The sequence below is a fragment of the Microtus oregoni genome, unplaced genomic scaffold (genome assembly GCF_018167655.1).
Source record: "Microtus oregoni isolate MIOR12 unplaced genomic scaffold, Mior012 000031F_ref0000149, whole genome shotgun sequence".
NCBI lineage: Eukaryota > Metazoa > Chordata > Mammalia > Rodentia > Cricetidae > Microtus > Microtus oregoni.
Genome location: NW_024543090.1, coordinates 17,208,804 through 17,224,199, shown reverse-complemented (window position 1 = coordinate 17,224,199; position 15,396 = coordinate 17,208,804).

Below are 15,396 nucleotides of genomic sequence, written 5' to 3'. Positions count from 1 at the left end.
CCAGGCACTGTTTGGGAAGAGAGAAGAATTTTCCAAATGCCATTGTCTCTCTAGTAAGCATATTAAAACTCAGTCTAGAAGACATCTTCAGGGAGTCATACCACAGGCATAGCCTTATCCTGTGACCAGTAGAAGACAGATGTGACTTTCAGCCTAAGAGACGAGGTAGGGCAAAGTAATGAATATGGAACTCAAGACATCACACCAGGGTTCTCCCCTCTCTACCTGTTGACTTTCCTCATTCTAACCATAATTTAAAGGAAAAAAAAAGAGAAATACTAAATAGTATTCTTGACACTAGTCTCTGCTGCTAAGATTTTATGACATTGGTTCTAGCCTTTTCTTCTATAAAGCTGGTTTTTAGTTAAGAATTTTCTTTCAAGTGTCCAATCAGGTAAATGATTAGGTTTTGTCAAACTCTGATAACAGCAATTAGGAGTTAAACTGACTGGTGCTAAGAAAAGATACCTTGGGAAGTGCAGTCCTTCCCTAGTCTTTGCAGCACCCTGGGTTCAATGCCCAGCACAAGAATACAAACAATGAGAAGGAAATAGATAACAAGGCCTCCCCACCAACACCCCGTCTTGTAAATGGTTTACATGTTAGACTAGCTTAGTTAGTAGCTGGTGGACAGTAAGACAGTTTATAGGTAAAGCCTCTGCAGCTGCTTTCTTTCAAAACAAAATCAAATTGTTTTCTTTCTCAATAAAACCCATGCAGGTTCAGTCGGCACAGTTCTAGCTACTGTTTTGGCTGAGGTTTGATTGCTAGAGAAGCTAGAGAATCCCTTCCCCAGGAAAAGGAATACCAAAGTGAAAAATCTATGAAGATCCCATATGTAAATCTTACTTTGTAAGAAAATTTGAAATATTTAAATTTACAAAAGAGGAACACAAACATACATGAATTATTATTATTTTTTTATGATGGAGTACAGGCGCTTTCCTGCCTCTGGTGCTCACTGGCGACATCATCTCCAGGCTCTCCCATACGCCTTCATAATCATGATGCATGAGAAACGCTCTGGCTTCCCCCAACTCTCACTTTGATCTTTTTGTCTTCAGCTCTGGAGAACTGAATCAAGGACTTCATGTGTGTTAGACAAGTGTCCTATCATTGAGTAGTTCCTAGTCCTGCTCTTTGAGCTTTTGACTTACTTGAAGGGTAATGGCGTTTTATGATGTTTACTCTGCCTATCCATGAACATAGTATACTGTCAATCTGTCTAGGTACATCTTCAATAGTATCTTCTCATTTTCTCAGTGAGATTCTACATGGAGAGTAAATTATTTTCAGTTTTCCTATATTTGTGTTCCTATAACATTTACAATCGAGTCAATCTTATTGGGGTACAGTTTTCATATAATAAAACACACCCTGCCAGGCAATGATATTGCACACATTTAATCCCAGCATTTGGGAGGCAGAGACAGGAAGATCTCTCAGTTCGAGGCCAGCCTGGTATACAAAGCAAGCTCCTGGACATCCAGGGCTACACAGAGAAACCCTGCTTTGAAAAACCAAACAGAAATCAAAAACAAACAAAAACCATTTTTTATGTATAGCATAATCATTTTTGGCAAATGTAGACATTGCTGCAGCTGTCACTAGTCAAGTCTACAGCGATCTTGTCACGTTTGTTTTCATTCATTCTCTGCCTCTACCCTAGACTCAGGCAAATGTTGTTCTTCTATTGGTCATTTGAAGTTTTTTGTTTGTTTGTTTCATTTTGTTTTTTATAGGTTTCTTAATTTCATATGAGTAGAATCATAGTGCTCATTCTTTTGTTTCTTTCTTAGCATTAAAAAAATTAGTTCTATTATTGTGCATCTGAGTGGTTGAGTGTTCTGTCTGTTTATTCTTGTCTTGTTTTCCCTTTCTCCTATAAGGCAGGATTTTATTAATGGGAAATAATTTAATTTTTATTTTGCCTCTGTCCATTTCATTTACTGTAAGTTATTTAATACATTTCATGAAATGTTTTCTTAAATCTTTCAGGACATTTTTTCCTTTTTAATTTCTTCCTTTATCTGCGATTATAAGATAAAGATAATTACAACTTTCTCTTTCCTCCCTCTAAAACCTCCCATAGAACTCCCCTTGCTTTTTTTCAAATTCATGATTGCTGTTTTTATTAATTGTTGCTATATGTATATCTATATGCATATGTATATACATATATAATGTCAACTACAACCTGCACAGTCTGTGTAATGTAACTTGTATGTACGTTTTCAGAGAGGAGCATTTGGTATTGGATAACCAATTGGTGTGCTCTTCCCTGGGGAAGATAATTTCTCCTGCTCTCAGCTTTTCTTAGTTGTGTATGGTTCTTTGTGTAAGGTTGAGGACTCATGGTCTTACTCCATATACTTTGGTGTGTCTATTGGTGTGATCCTTGTTTAACTCATGTTTAGATAGCCATGCTGGTGAGACTTCATGGGTGTAGCTTCTGACATTACTGGGAAGCATAGTCTCACAGCAAACTACCCGATCTTCTGGTTTTCATGATATTTGCATCCTCCTTTCCACAATGTTTCCTGAGCCTTAGGTGTAGGATTGTTTTATATATGAGTCAGTTGGGACTGGGCTCTAAAACTGCGTTTTGATTGGTTGTGGTTTTCTGTAATGATCTCCATCTGTTGGTCTCCATCCACCCTTGATGAGGGATGAGGACTCTCTTTATCTATGGATATAAGGACAAATAGGGATTATGCTGGTTTAAAAGTGATTGTTGTAGGTTTTCCTCCAAGGTCCCTGACTCTGATCCCAGCCTCGCCAAAATTTCTAATTACCTATATATTAATTAATTATATAGGTAATTATATTATCCCACACATTTAAGACACGACATAAAAATTTAAAATTATTTTCTCCTGCAATTTACATCACTTTTATTTTTCTAAGTGTCCAGTTCTGTTTTCTCTGGGAGTGTGTGGCCTGCTGTTCCATTCATCAGGCAGGTTTTTTAGGTTACGGGCTTAAGGGACTAGAAAGCTGGCTTGTAAGGAAGAACCCTTGCTTGTAAGGAAGAACGGTGACCTGAATTTGGATTTCTCCTGGACGCTGGCCGTGGCCCAAGTGTCTCATCCCAGCAATAGGAAAGGAATTAGGACAGAAAATAAGTCTGCAGTGAAGACGGGAGCACAGACCCTGATCTCAGTTCCTCAGAATGTGGGCCCAGAAATGAGACCGTGCTCACTCTATTTTAAAGTTCTGGAGGCAACTCCATAATGTTTCCCTTCACAGCTGCGTTACTTTGTGTTCCCACAGTATGCTAAGTGAGCAGCCAGTCACAGAAGAACAAACGCTGCCTGATTCCACTTACATAATGGATCTAAAAACAGTAAAATCTATAGATGAATCATGGTTCTTAGAAGATGGGGAGAGGAGAAGGCAGAGTGGGGGTTGATAATTGGTTTGTCAGAGTCTCAAACAGGAGCTTCTACCTGGCACACTATCCTATGCCTTTTATTTTTGTTTTCTACTTACCTAGCTTTTTTTTAAATATATATATATATATATATATATATATATATATATATATATAAAACATTTATTTTTCTTTTATCAGCATAGGCATTTTGCCTGCCTTTATGTCTGTGCGAGGGTGTTGGGTCCTTTGGAACTGCAGTTACAGACAGTTGTGAGCTGCCATATAAATGCTGGAAATTGAACCCAGGTTCTCTGGAAGAGCAGTCAGTGCTCTTACTGCTGAGCCACCTCTCGAGCTCCTACTTACCTAGCTCTTAGTTTTTGTTGTATTTAGATACACTTGACATAAAATAAACTGCACATTAAGACAAGCCACAGAGTGACAAGTTTGGATATATAGGTCTCCACCAGCCAAACCATCATAGTCAAGTTACAAATGTATTCATCACTCCTAAAAGTGATTCATTCACCCTGGCAATCCTTTCTTCCTCTCCTTACCTTTTTTACCCATGCAGCTACTGATTGGCTTTTGGGCACCTTAGTTATGGCCATTTTTTTTGAGACACTGTTTTTTTTCTCCAGGTTGTTCTAGTTAGAGCTTGTTTTGACGGTTTCTTAGGAGGAAACAGAGCAATCCTTTGCCTAGGGCCAGTGAGGCGAGTCCCTGGGAAATCCACTGTTCATCTGCATTGTTTTCCTTCATCACTGCTGCTGCAGGAGTGACTGTGATTCCTCCCTGGACGAGCACCTGCTGGATTGTGCTAGCCCTTTCGGATAGTTCCTTGCTTCGGCCATGGCTAGTGCCTCGCCCACAGGTGGTCTGTATGATGCTGCCTATTTGAGGGCATCCCTTCTAACTGCATTGTGCTAAGAACCATCTCCTCATGGTTTGTCAGAAAGACTATTCAGTGTAATACCAACCCTTTAGGAAGGTTTGCATAGTGTGTAAAGGGAAAAGCACATCTTTGTTTCAAGTTGACTTACAAATGCTTCAGGAAATGGAATTCAGAGATGAGTTTGGTCCTCGGGCCATCTAGGCAGATCCGGTGCAATACTTATGTACTGCTCTCAGTCAGCCTGCTTAGAGACTGGCCACGGTTTTTTCTAATAGAATCCTTGAATTTTACTCCAAATCACGTCTTGTGTCGAACTCTAAAAAGTCGAGTTAATGTGCTAACTAGGTCGCTCTTTCTGTCTTTTTCTGACAATTGCTTAGCCTGGCCGAGCAGTTTCCTTTAGACTGGCAGCAAGAAATGATGCTTTCTGCTCCTCAGCCCGATGGTTCATTTGGCTTGTTATTTTAAATTGGGCATAATAAGCTTCCCACGATGATTTCCCTTCAGCCTTGACTGGTTGCTGCATTGGCTGATTACACAAATTGACCATATTGCCTCTTGTTTCAGGTTCTGAGGCTAGAAACTCGAGTCAAGACTCCACGATGGAAAGGGAAATGGCAACCCTGGCTTTGGAAAGAGAACTTCTCCTTACTTCATAGATGAAGAGGGATGGAAACAAAGACCTTGGAAATGTTCCCTTTGAGTCTGTGCTTAGTTTGTGAAGTTAAAGATATAGTGTGTCCAATTGCATTCATTAATTCTTTCATTTATGTATTTATTTGTCTATCTATTATCTACCTGACATCTACATTTCTATCTAATTATCTATCTATCTATCTATCTATCTATCATCTATCTAACATCTTTCTTTCTATCTAATCATATATGACTCTATCTGTCATCGATCTATCTATTCATAATATAGGAGCTTGCTACTTAGTTCAGTCTGGTCTTGAACTTATAACACCCCGACACAGTTTCCCAAAGTGCTAGGGTTACAAATAAGGGATACTGTTTACTGTTATTGTTTTTTATTTTCTATTCTTCTCTTTCTTTTTCAGTGGGATTGTTTTAAGTAGGGGAACTTACTTTTGCAAATTCTGCTTGACATGTTCCATTTAGCCTGAAAAGTCGAATTATAGCCTATATTTTATTGTAATGCTAATTGATTTAAATTTGCTTACAAATGTTCTACTTTTCCAAGCTTCCATGTAGCAGCCAGGAGCACTTTAATTGCTTGTCTTTATCACTCAGATGTGTATATTAAACCATGTGGATTTTATAGTCTGAAAGTCAAGAGAGTTCAGTTGAAGAGAAGAACATTCTTCTGTCCCTTTTCTAGAGGGTTGCTCCAATCAGGTCAGGTAGGGAACAAAGTGCAGAGCTCCTGCTTGTACTGCAGCAGACACTGTAGAAGAATCACAGGTTCCTGCTATGTAAGAACTTTCTGGTATGGCTTTGATGGTGTATGTGAGCTTCTCATTTTTCTGCTCTTAACTTATATACTATAACTTCTACTGGGGAAAAAGAGCCATAGATGGTTGGTTTCAAACCATTTATTGCTCCAGGCACCAGCAACTTTTATACCCAGCCATCTGTAACCGGTAATTCATGACTTTTGTAATCTAGTTTCATACACGGGCTTAATCCCTTAGCTTTCAGAGTCATGCCCTGTTAGATAATTTTTGAATATATAATAGATAATTAATTCCTCAATACAATAACTTACCTTCTTACAGAAATATTTGTTTGGGTAAAATCTATTAGGACTCACTTTGGATTTTACTTGAGATTCTTGCTTCTCAAGATAACTAGCAACCAATCCTAGGATGGGGAAAAACTATTAGGACCCATCTCATTTATGCATGAGGACCTCACTAGCCAATTAGCTGTATCCAAGCTGTAAAGGTAGGAGACAATCTAAGGAAAAATGGTCATTACTTGGAGAAACCCAATAGAGCAAAAACAGAAACAAAAAGAAAATAAGCCCACTAATTAATCCTATCCTTCATGAGATAACAGAAAGCTCAAATCAGTTTATGCCAATATTTGTCCATCTTTTACTGACCATTGAATACTGTTTAAAAGTTGACAGTTTGAGCCGGGCAGTGGTGGCACACGCCTGTAATCCCAGCACTTGAGGGGCTGAGTCAGGTGGATCTCTGTGAGTCTGAGGCCAGCCTAGTCTACAAGAGCTAGTTCCAGGAGAGGCTCCAAAGCCACAGAGAAATCCTGCCTTGAAAAAAAAAAAAAAGAAAAGAAAAGAAAAAGAAAAGTTGAAAGTGTGATACACTGTAATATAGGTTTCCTGAGAAACAATGTGTGGTTCCACAAAAACAATGTGTTGGTACACCATAAAATTCACATTTTACTCATTGTTCTTTGCATAGGGATAACAAACAGAGCTGAGGAGCTGGGGCTAAGTAGAGAATATAGGTGACAAAGGCTTGGTGAGACCCTGACAACACCTATGAAACAAACTTCAAATGTTCCCAAGAGACAGTGCTGAGCTGCGGAATGAAACATAAAGACACCAGTGCATTTTCTGCCTCATCATTTTGTTGGGAAATTACGGCAGCAACAAGAGCAAGGCTTGGCTTCTTTTTTCTGATTTTGGGAAAAATTGCATTGAATCATAAAACTGACTTAGCTTCTTATAAAATAAATGCATTTGCTTTCATAGTTTCAACTTCACTTTCTAAAATAATGATAATTGAATCCCTTTGAACTTCCTGCTGTCCAAATATGGTTTTGTTTTAAAGGGATTCACTGTGAAACAAATGTCTTTTCTTGCTCTTGAAGGGATGAGAGCCTCCCACGAACAAGGCAGTTTACCTTCTTTCCTCTTCTCTTTCTGCCCTGCGACCTGTGCTCTGTTCCTCTTCAGCCTCCTTGCCCTTGCTCTCAGTTCAGTTTTTCTGCTTTCTGTTCTTCATGGCTTTGATTGATAATTCAGTTCTCAGAAAACCACAGAGGCGAATATGACTCCGGAATCAGTTTGGTGAGATGCTTGTTAATCTGGATTCATTTACCACTCCCTTTATTAGAAAATATAGAAACAGAATCACACATCTAACTCTTCCCTTTTCAACCCATTTCAAACAAATAAATGTGATTGGTAAAGCTTGCTTTATTTTTATTTAATCTCCCTAAGAAAGAGGAAAATCATCTCAATAATTATTAGCTATCTTTCCCTTAAGGAGAAATGGGTAGGAAGATTTTGAGTAAGGGCCTTTTATTTACCAAGAGAAAGCCTTATTTGCATATACAACTCTCAGGCTGACTTGTTTGAGTCCTGTTCCTTTTGATTGGAGGAAACACCTCCCAGGCTGTTTCTCTTCCTCAGGGATTCCCCTTTTCCTTTCTTCTCCCCCAGCCTTCACCTTTTGGATGTTGCAGAGCCCAAAATATTCTAAAGACACTGCTTCTTTTCCCCCACCCCAGCTATGGTCATGTATGTATCTAGAGAACAAATCACACAGGCAAAGCTCCTTCCTGGCAGGAAGCCGACATTTTCAACTGTGCACATTGCAAAAAACATTGGCCGGGATGTAATGTAAACATTGACTTACAAGCTTTGGTGTGCTCAGTGTTTGTGTTGTATAAGTAGCTCATTGAAAATGAAGGGGAAAGAGATTTATCATCTTACTTATACAAGTCAGGTTCTGTGGGGAAGAGGATTTGAGGAGTGTGCTGAGTGCGGAGGGTGTGGGTGTTTGGTCTTAATAAGCAGCGTAAGGCAAGAAGAGGATAATGTTTAGGAAGAAGAGATTCATCTAAGCAGGCGAGCAAGGTAGTCAGTGCGTCAAGACACGGCAGAAGTGGGAAACTTCACTTGATGCTGCGACAACACAAGAGAGATCAACAATCTCTTACACACACACACACACACACACACACGCACGCACACACGCACACACACACGCACATGCTCATTTCATTTTTTTTCCCCACTAAGCACAGCTAAGATTTGTTGAGTGCTTAGCATAAAAAACATCTTTCTTTTTCAGGACAATTCCATATGGCAAGCTGTTCTTGTCACTTTACAGGTAAGGTATTGTCAAGTAGCGATGTCCTTAAGCCACAGAGCTACTAAATAACAAAGCCAGACTCCCAGCTGAGCTGGTCAGGGGATGTGGACTCAGTTCCGTGTAATTGTAGAATTTTGTTTCGGGTAGATGCTTAAAGCGCTCATTTTACTTTCCTGCAGCCAAGATAAAATCTTGTGGTTCGAGCTATTCCATTCTCTTGGGCTCGTTTGAGATGAATGGTCATTACTACTCTGATCCAGTGATGTTTGTGCTGATCTGATATAACGAATGGAGAAATCCTGGCAGAACACTGGGGTATCAATTAATTGATTTACTCAAAGGATTTCTTTTCCCAGAATTGAACGTTAGATTTAGCCATTCAATAATTTTTTTTCCTTTGATAAAAATAGGAGAACTCATTTGTTACTCTCATCACTAAACCAAACTCAGTCGGGAATTTCAGAGAGGAGGGGGTTTTACAATGTTTCTGGAGAAAACCACAACATCACACAAACAGTTAGGAAACGCTATACAGATTGTATTGCGTAGACCTTAGTGAAAAGTGTCCATCTCATGACGTAGCCAGGGACGGTGGATTGTCCTGTAATTGGTTTAATCGTTGTCTCAAAATGCTGTTGTAGATCACAATTACAGTTAAGGAGAATATATTAGAGATGGAGAATTTAGAGTTGTTTAGCGGCCAGTTTAGTGCCTGGCCTTTGGGAGGCACTTAGGCTTAGGAAATACCTATTAGGTGGGAATCACAGAATGGAATTCAAACCACTGCCAGAAAACCAAAACAGATTCACCTTTTTATTTGAATAAACTTTTAAAAATATTCATTTGCTTTTGAGTTATGTGCATATGTAGGTATATGTGTGTGTATGTGTGTGTGTGGGGAGGGGTGAGCGCAAAAGTCCATGGAGTCCAGGGGGGATTAGATCCCCCACAGCTGGAGTTATTGGCAGCTGTGAACCACTGGATGTTAACCACTGAGCCATCTCTCCATCTCCTTGAACATACTTTTATTTATATATTTTTCTACCAAAAGTGTTTATTGCTAAGATCCTCAATTGATGTTCCCTAAGAAGCAGGGAAGGAAGTCCAGCCGACCGTAAGAACCTAAAGAAGCTGGTCGTGTCACATTTACAACCAGGAAGCATAGGTGACAAATGCATACTGTGGCTTGGCTCACTTTCTCCACTTAGACAATTCAGTATCCCATCTAAGGGATGGTGCTACCCACAGTGGACAGGCCTTCCCACCTCAAATCAAGATACCCGCCGTTCCGCCACACACATGCATGGTCATGTCCAGATTATCATCTCTTTGGTGGTGCTAAATTCTGCCAGGTTGGCAGTTCACACCAGCTATCACAGTAGTGATTACCAGGGGTGTCTGTCTGCTGGCAGGTGGCAAGCAGAGGATGGTGCCATTTGAGAGACAGTGCCCTCATCTGCCCTTTATCCTGTTCTCCACAGAGTACACGAGGAGCAGTAAGGGTCTGTGGACACCTAAGCCTTCCTAATTCAACATCTTCCCTTTTCCACACACAGCGTGAATGTGTTTGTGTTATTCTCATCTTCCGATTCAGTCAGGAAGATGACGGCTGTTGCTTCAAAGGGAAACAACAGGGATGGAGAGATGGTTCTGTGTTTTAGAGCACTTGCTGTTCTTACAGAGGACCTCTTCGGTTCCCAGCACCCATATTAGGTAGCTCACAGCCACCTGGAGCTCCAGTTCCAGGGGATCTTATACCCTCTTCTGGTCTCCATGGGCACCACTACACACGTCACACACACACAAACACAAACAAAAGATGCATTTTTTTAAATTAAAAAAAATGGAAACAACACAACATAAAGTTAGCACTAGGTGTCCCTGTCCGCTCCTCCCAGCCTGTAGGTGACATCAGGGAAATCAGGTGTGGCAGTATCGTGCTTTGGTTTCTGCCCTACCATGATGCAGACAACACTGGTTGCCTGCCGAGTGGTTGGTGAAGCCCATCTGAAAGCCGCTGTCCATCAGGTCCGAACTGTATATATTGTTTAAACTCTGTCCCCGGTTGAAATGGAAGTGCCGTCTGAGAAGGGACACAATGACTTTATCTCAAGGGCTTAACAGCTGCGTTGCTGGGCTGCGCAGAACTCTCAATGTCTGTCTTCGTCCGAGATTCTGATTGGACAAGGAGCATCGAGGCTCTAATTTCCCATCTTTATCTCCAAGGAAATGCCTAGAAATCAATTTTCTGCTTGTCCTCTTGTTTAGTCAAGGGAAGAAATTTGCTGCTCATGAAGGCAGGAGGGCCTGACACCACTTCTAGAGAGCGCTCCAAGATCACAGGTTAAGGTATCTTCCACGTAGTCTGGCCCTCCTCACGCTGCACAAAGCCTCAACCTTGACCTAGAGGGAATTTCTTTTCAGAAGGAGAGCAAGGAAATTCTGTTTCCATGTTAACGGAGAGATGTCTCCTCCTGTCACTGACCGTGGCTGCTCACTCCATGGGCTCTGGGAGCCCAATTATGTGTGGAAGTATTAAAAAAAAAGAGCGCCCAGGAGCCAACGTTCACACTGGCATACGCAAGATACGGACACGGATCCTGTCAACGGCTAATGGAACTCACTGGTGTGTTGGTGCGCACATTCGCGGTTTGGAAGATTACCTTTCAAAGTGGACTTACTGTGCAATGGGAAATGAGCTGAGACCCCCATTTCTATACCTTTCCTGCTTGGATGGTCTGGATGCCATCGGCACAGGCAGCAGAGAAAATAACAGCAGCCTTAACTGTTCATGCACATGTAATAATAGCCTTTAACAGAAGAGTAATTACCTTTGTCTAGTTTCCCCTGATATAAAATGTAATAAAATGGAGGCCAGTGCCTACCGCTCAAGTAGCCTATGCTTCTTTCCTGAGACACACGCGGTGCCTCTGAAAATCCTTTGATCACGGGCTAAATTCACATCTTAATATTCAAAAATCCATTACTGTGTGTTGGGTAGATTCCTCGTATACATTTGACAGCTTGCAGGCCCCGTGCTATTAGACAACACATCTCAAAGCCACGGAGATTTACAGCCCGGGGGGAGATCACAGAACACAAGAGGGGTTGCGGTCCCCTCCCCCACCACACTCCACCATCTCTGTGACAGGAAGACTCTGCGGAGCAGAAGAGTTTTGAGAGGGATGGCTTCGTGTGGAAATAGAAGCCCCTGTGAACAGCCGGAAGCAATGGGGCTGAAAAGCAATCGCTAGTGTCAAGAACTTTCTGAGCTAAGCACTGCAGCTGGTGGCAATAAATAGCATTCTAATCAAGGAGGATGCTCAGTTCGTGACATGACCGCGGATTGTTTCAACTACCGAACGTGATTTAGTGGCTGCATATGTCTGAAACGGATCCCCCCCCCACCCCGTGTATTTATAAATAAAAATCTAAAGGTACCAATAAGAAGAAAAGATCTGCATATTAGATCAAAGTAAAATGCAGAGATCTATGAGACGTGCCAGCCCCTCAAAGCACACCGCGATCCTTAATGTCTTAAAGATGCCTCAGGTGTCACATGGCACAGCTGCTTCCATTTCTACAAAAGAAGGATGCTGTTTTCTTCGGCAGTGAATGCTGTTTGTGACAAGGCGTCTTAGAACACCCTACCTATTCCTGGAGACTGCAAATAAGCAAATACAGTTGCTCACATGACTGTCTTAGACCCTCCTTCCAAGATATGAACATATGTTCTCACATAAGCCATTAATGAAACCTAGTCAATTGGACATAATCCTTAAAATGGTTCTGAAGGAACTGCTGAAAATGATGAACCAGAAAAGCCATGTGTACTATTAGCGAGGCTTAAACACGGGGCTCATCTGACCGCTTAACTCACTGACTCTGCCTGAGTAAATAAGTTATTAGTTTTGACATAACCAGTGGTTTCTTTTACCATCTACTGCTGGTCTTTGTTACACGTTCTATTCATACCACATGTTATTGCTCTTTATAATTATCATGGAGCATAGCAATTGCACAGACTGTATCATATCCCACTGGGATAAACATTGTGGATGGGGGACCAGAAGAACTTGCCTTTGACTTAAAGTTTATTCCTACGGCTTTCTTTACATCAGAAAGCTTGCTCACCGATGCCATTCACAAAACTAACTCTGTGTTTTAATGACTATGGAGCTACCCTGAAGAGCACTTTATGCAGGAACCGCAAACGCCGATTTCTGCTCCACTGTGAGCTGTGTGCTCAAGCTTACAAAGCAAATGGCTGGTTAATCTTTGGAACTATGATACTCAAGATAAAAATCGACCAAACCTGAAAGCAAGGCAATGCTGTCCTTGGAAGCGGATTTTCCACACTGTGTTATTTGTTAAGGCAGTAGCTTCGCTTTGCAAAAGAAGTGAGAGATAAGCTCAGAGGCCACCGAGCACCAACATTATTTTAAACATTTTGTTGACATCAAAGCTCATTATTGATAAAGCCGCCTTACATTTTAATGTTCATGATGGGGATATTAAAAACCAGCGTTCCTACAGGCTAAAGATTGCTACGTGGAGATGGCTTGAATGTGTTTTAATTGCAAAATGCAATACCAAGATAAACAAAGACATACATATTTCAGAGCACCATATCATAAGGCTGAGAAAAACTATAGAATAATATGAAAACTACTTTTTAAAAAAATTTATGTAAATTTATATTTTGCTTGCATGTATGTCTGTGTGAGGGTGTCAGATCTTGGAGTTACAGACAGTTAGCTGTTAGCTGTCAATGTGGGTGCTGGGAGTTGAGCCTAGGTCCTCTGAAAGAGCAGTCAGTGCTCTTAACCCAATGAGTCATCTCTCTGGCCCCATGAAAAACTACTTTATCATCAAAAGGTATAGAGATGCCAGAAGTTACCTTGTTTCTGACTCTACTCTGAACCAGACAGTTCCAAAGAGAATGTAAATAAAACTGAGAAGGACTTGAATTTGTCAGGCCTTGGTGGCACGTGCCTTTAATCCCAGCACTCGGGAGGCAGAGACAGTAGACCTCTATTAGTTCAAGGCCAGCCTGGTCTATAGACCAAGTTCCAGGACAGGCCCCAAAGCTACAGTGAAACTCTGTCTCGAAAAACAAATAAAAACAAATAAACAAGCAAAAAACCTTTTGGGGCTGGAGAGAGCCTTAGCAGTTAAGAGCACTGACTGCTTTTCCAGAGGACCAGGGTTCGATTCCCAGCACCTACTTGGTAGCCCACAGCTGTCTGTGACTTCAATTCTGGGGAATCTTCTGACAACCTCACACAGACATACAGTCAAAACACCAATGAACTTAGAATAAACAAGTCTTTTTTTTTTTTTTTTTTTGAGACAGGGTTTCTCTGTAGCTTTGGTGCCTGTCCCAGAACTAGCTCTTGTAGACCAGGCTGGCCTTGAACTCCCAGAGATCTGCCTGTCTCTGCCTCCCGAGTGCTGGAATTAAAGGCGTGCTCTACCACCGCCTGGCAATAAACAAGTCTTGAAAAAGAAAAAAAAGATTTGGATGTGGTGGCTTCTGGGGAATTTTAGGCAGATCCCATCAGGATGTGCTTTAGAAGTGAAACAGTAGTTAATGAATTCCCTTGGATGGGTCTTAAAATGCTATGGGTCAGCCAAGTCCACACACGGATTCCGTGTGAGGCTAAGGCTGTAAGTGAAAACAGAGGAACGGAGACATTCAAGCCTTTAAGTCACTGCGTACACGTTCTTCCTCTCTGTCAGCAACAGGGAGAACCTAATACTTTATCTTATTTTTCATGAAAGGATACATGGATATATGATGAGTATCATCTATCTATCTATCTATCTATCTATCTATCTATCTATCTATCTAAGTTTATGTCATGACTGAGTTCTCTCTTGCTCTTTCTTTTTCTTCTAAAAGCCATGAGCTCAGAGCTGAGCTCAGCAAGCCTTCTTCTTCACAGTCAAGAACAGCCCTGTTGGTTGGGGGACCCAGGCAGTTTTACATGTGGACGTGGGGCTACAAGGTACAGCACTCTGACCTCCACGTACAATTTCTCCTGGCAATGGAGGTTTCCACTTAGCTGGAGCTGCTTTGGAAAAGCGGGATTTAGCTGCTCACTCTATCTGGGCGTTTCTAGCCCTGACAAGCTCCAATTTTCGGACTTTTTAAGAGATATGTGTTTTGCATTGCTAATGGAATTCCCGTGGTAGAGTCGACCCAACCATGAATGTCTCTGAAGAACATCGGCAGGGGAGAGAAATGATTCCTGAGTCTGGATGGCCATGCCCAGACACTAGCATCCTGGATCTCCACTTTCATCTCCACCCTTGTCCCAGGGGCTCCCTAGCTCCATGGGTACCAACCATTGCCTCTCTTTCAGAAGAGTCATCAGGAAAAGCTGCCTTAGTTTACCCTAGACACAACGACTCTTGTATGGGGATGAATTTTTGTTCTGTTCTGACCAATTAAAATCTGTGAGCAAGACAAATACAAATATTGAGTGTCTTCTATTATATTCAGAATCTAGTGGGGGGTGCTGCTTTGGGAAAGAAAAGGCCCAACAAGAGTGGACAGGTGTGTGGGAAACAAGAGAGGCCATGGGGATGTGTAAAAAAAATGAACAAACTACAAAATATACACAAATGAAAATATCATAATAAAACCCATTATTCTATATACTAACTGTTATAATTTAAAAAAACTGCAGGCACACAGGAGAAAGTCATCCTGTGATAGAGCTCACACCTGAAGAATTTTTTATTGGGGGAAGGGATAGGAAAGGAGGGATGTTGTAGGGAGGCCACTTGTGCGTTTCCCGGCAGCCCAGACTCCCGAAATAATCACACAGAAACCATATTATTTGAAATACTGTTTGACCAATAGCTTAAGTGTATTTCTGACTAGCTCACATCTTAAATTAACCCATTTCTCTTAATCTGTGTATCGCCACGTGGCTATGGCTTACTGGCAAGGTTTGGCAGGCAGCTTGTGTCTTTCCTCTGGCGGCTACATGGTGTCTGGTGACTCCTTCTTCTTTCTCCCAGCATTCAGTTTAGCTTAGTGGAGACTGAAGGTTAGCGGTATCCTGTCTGAAGAGAATAAGGAA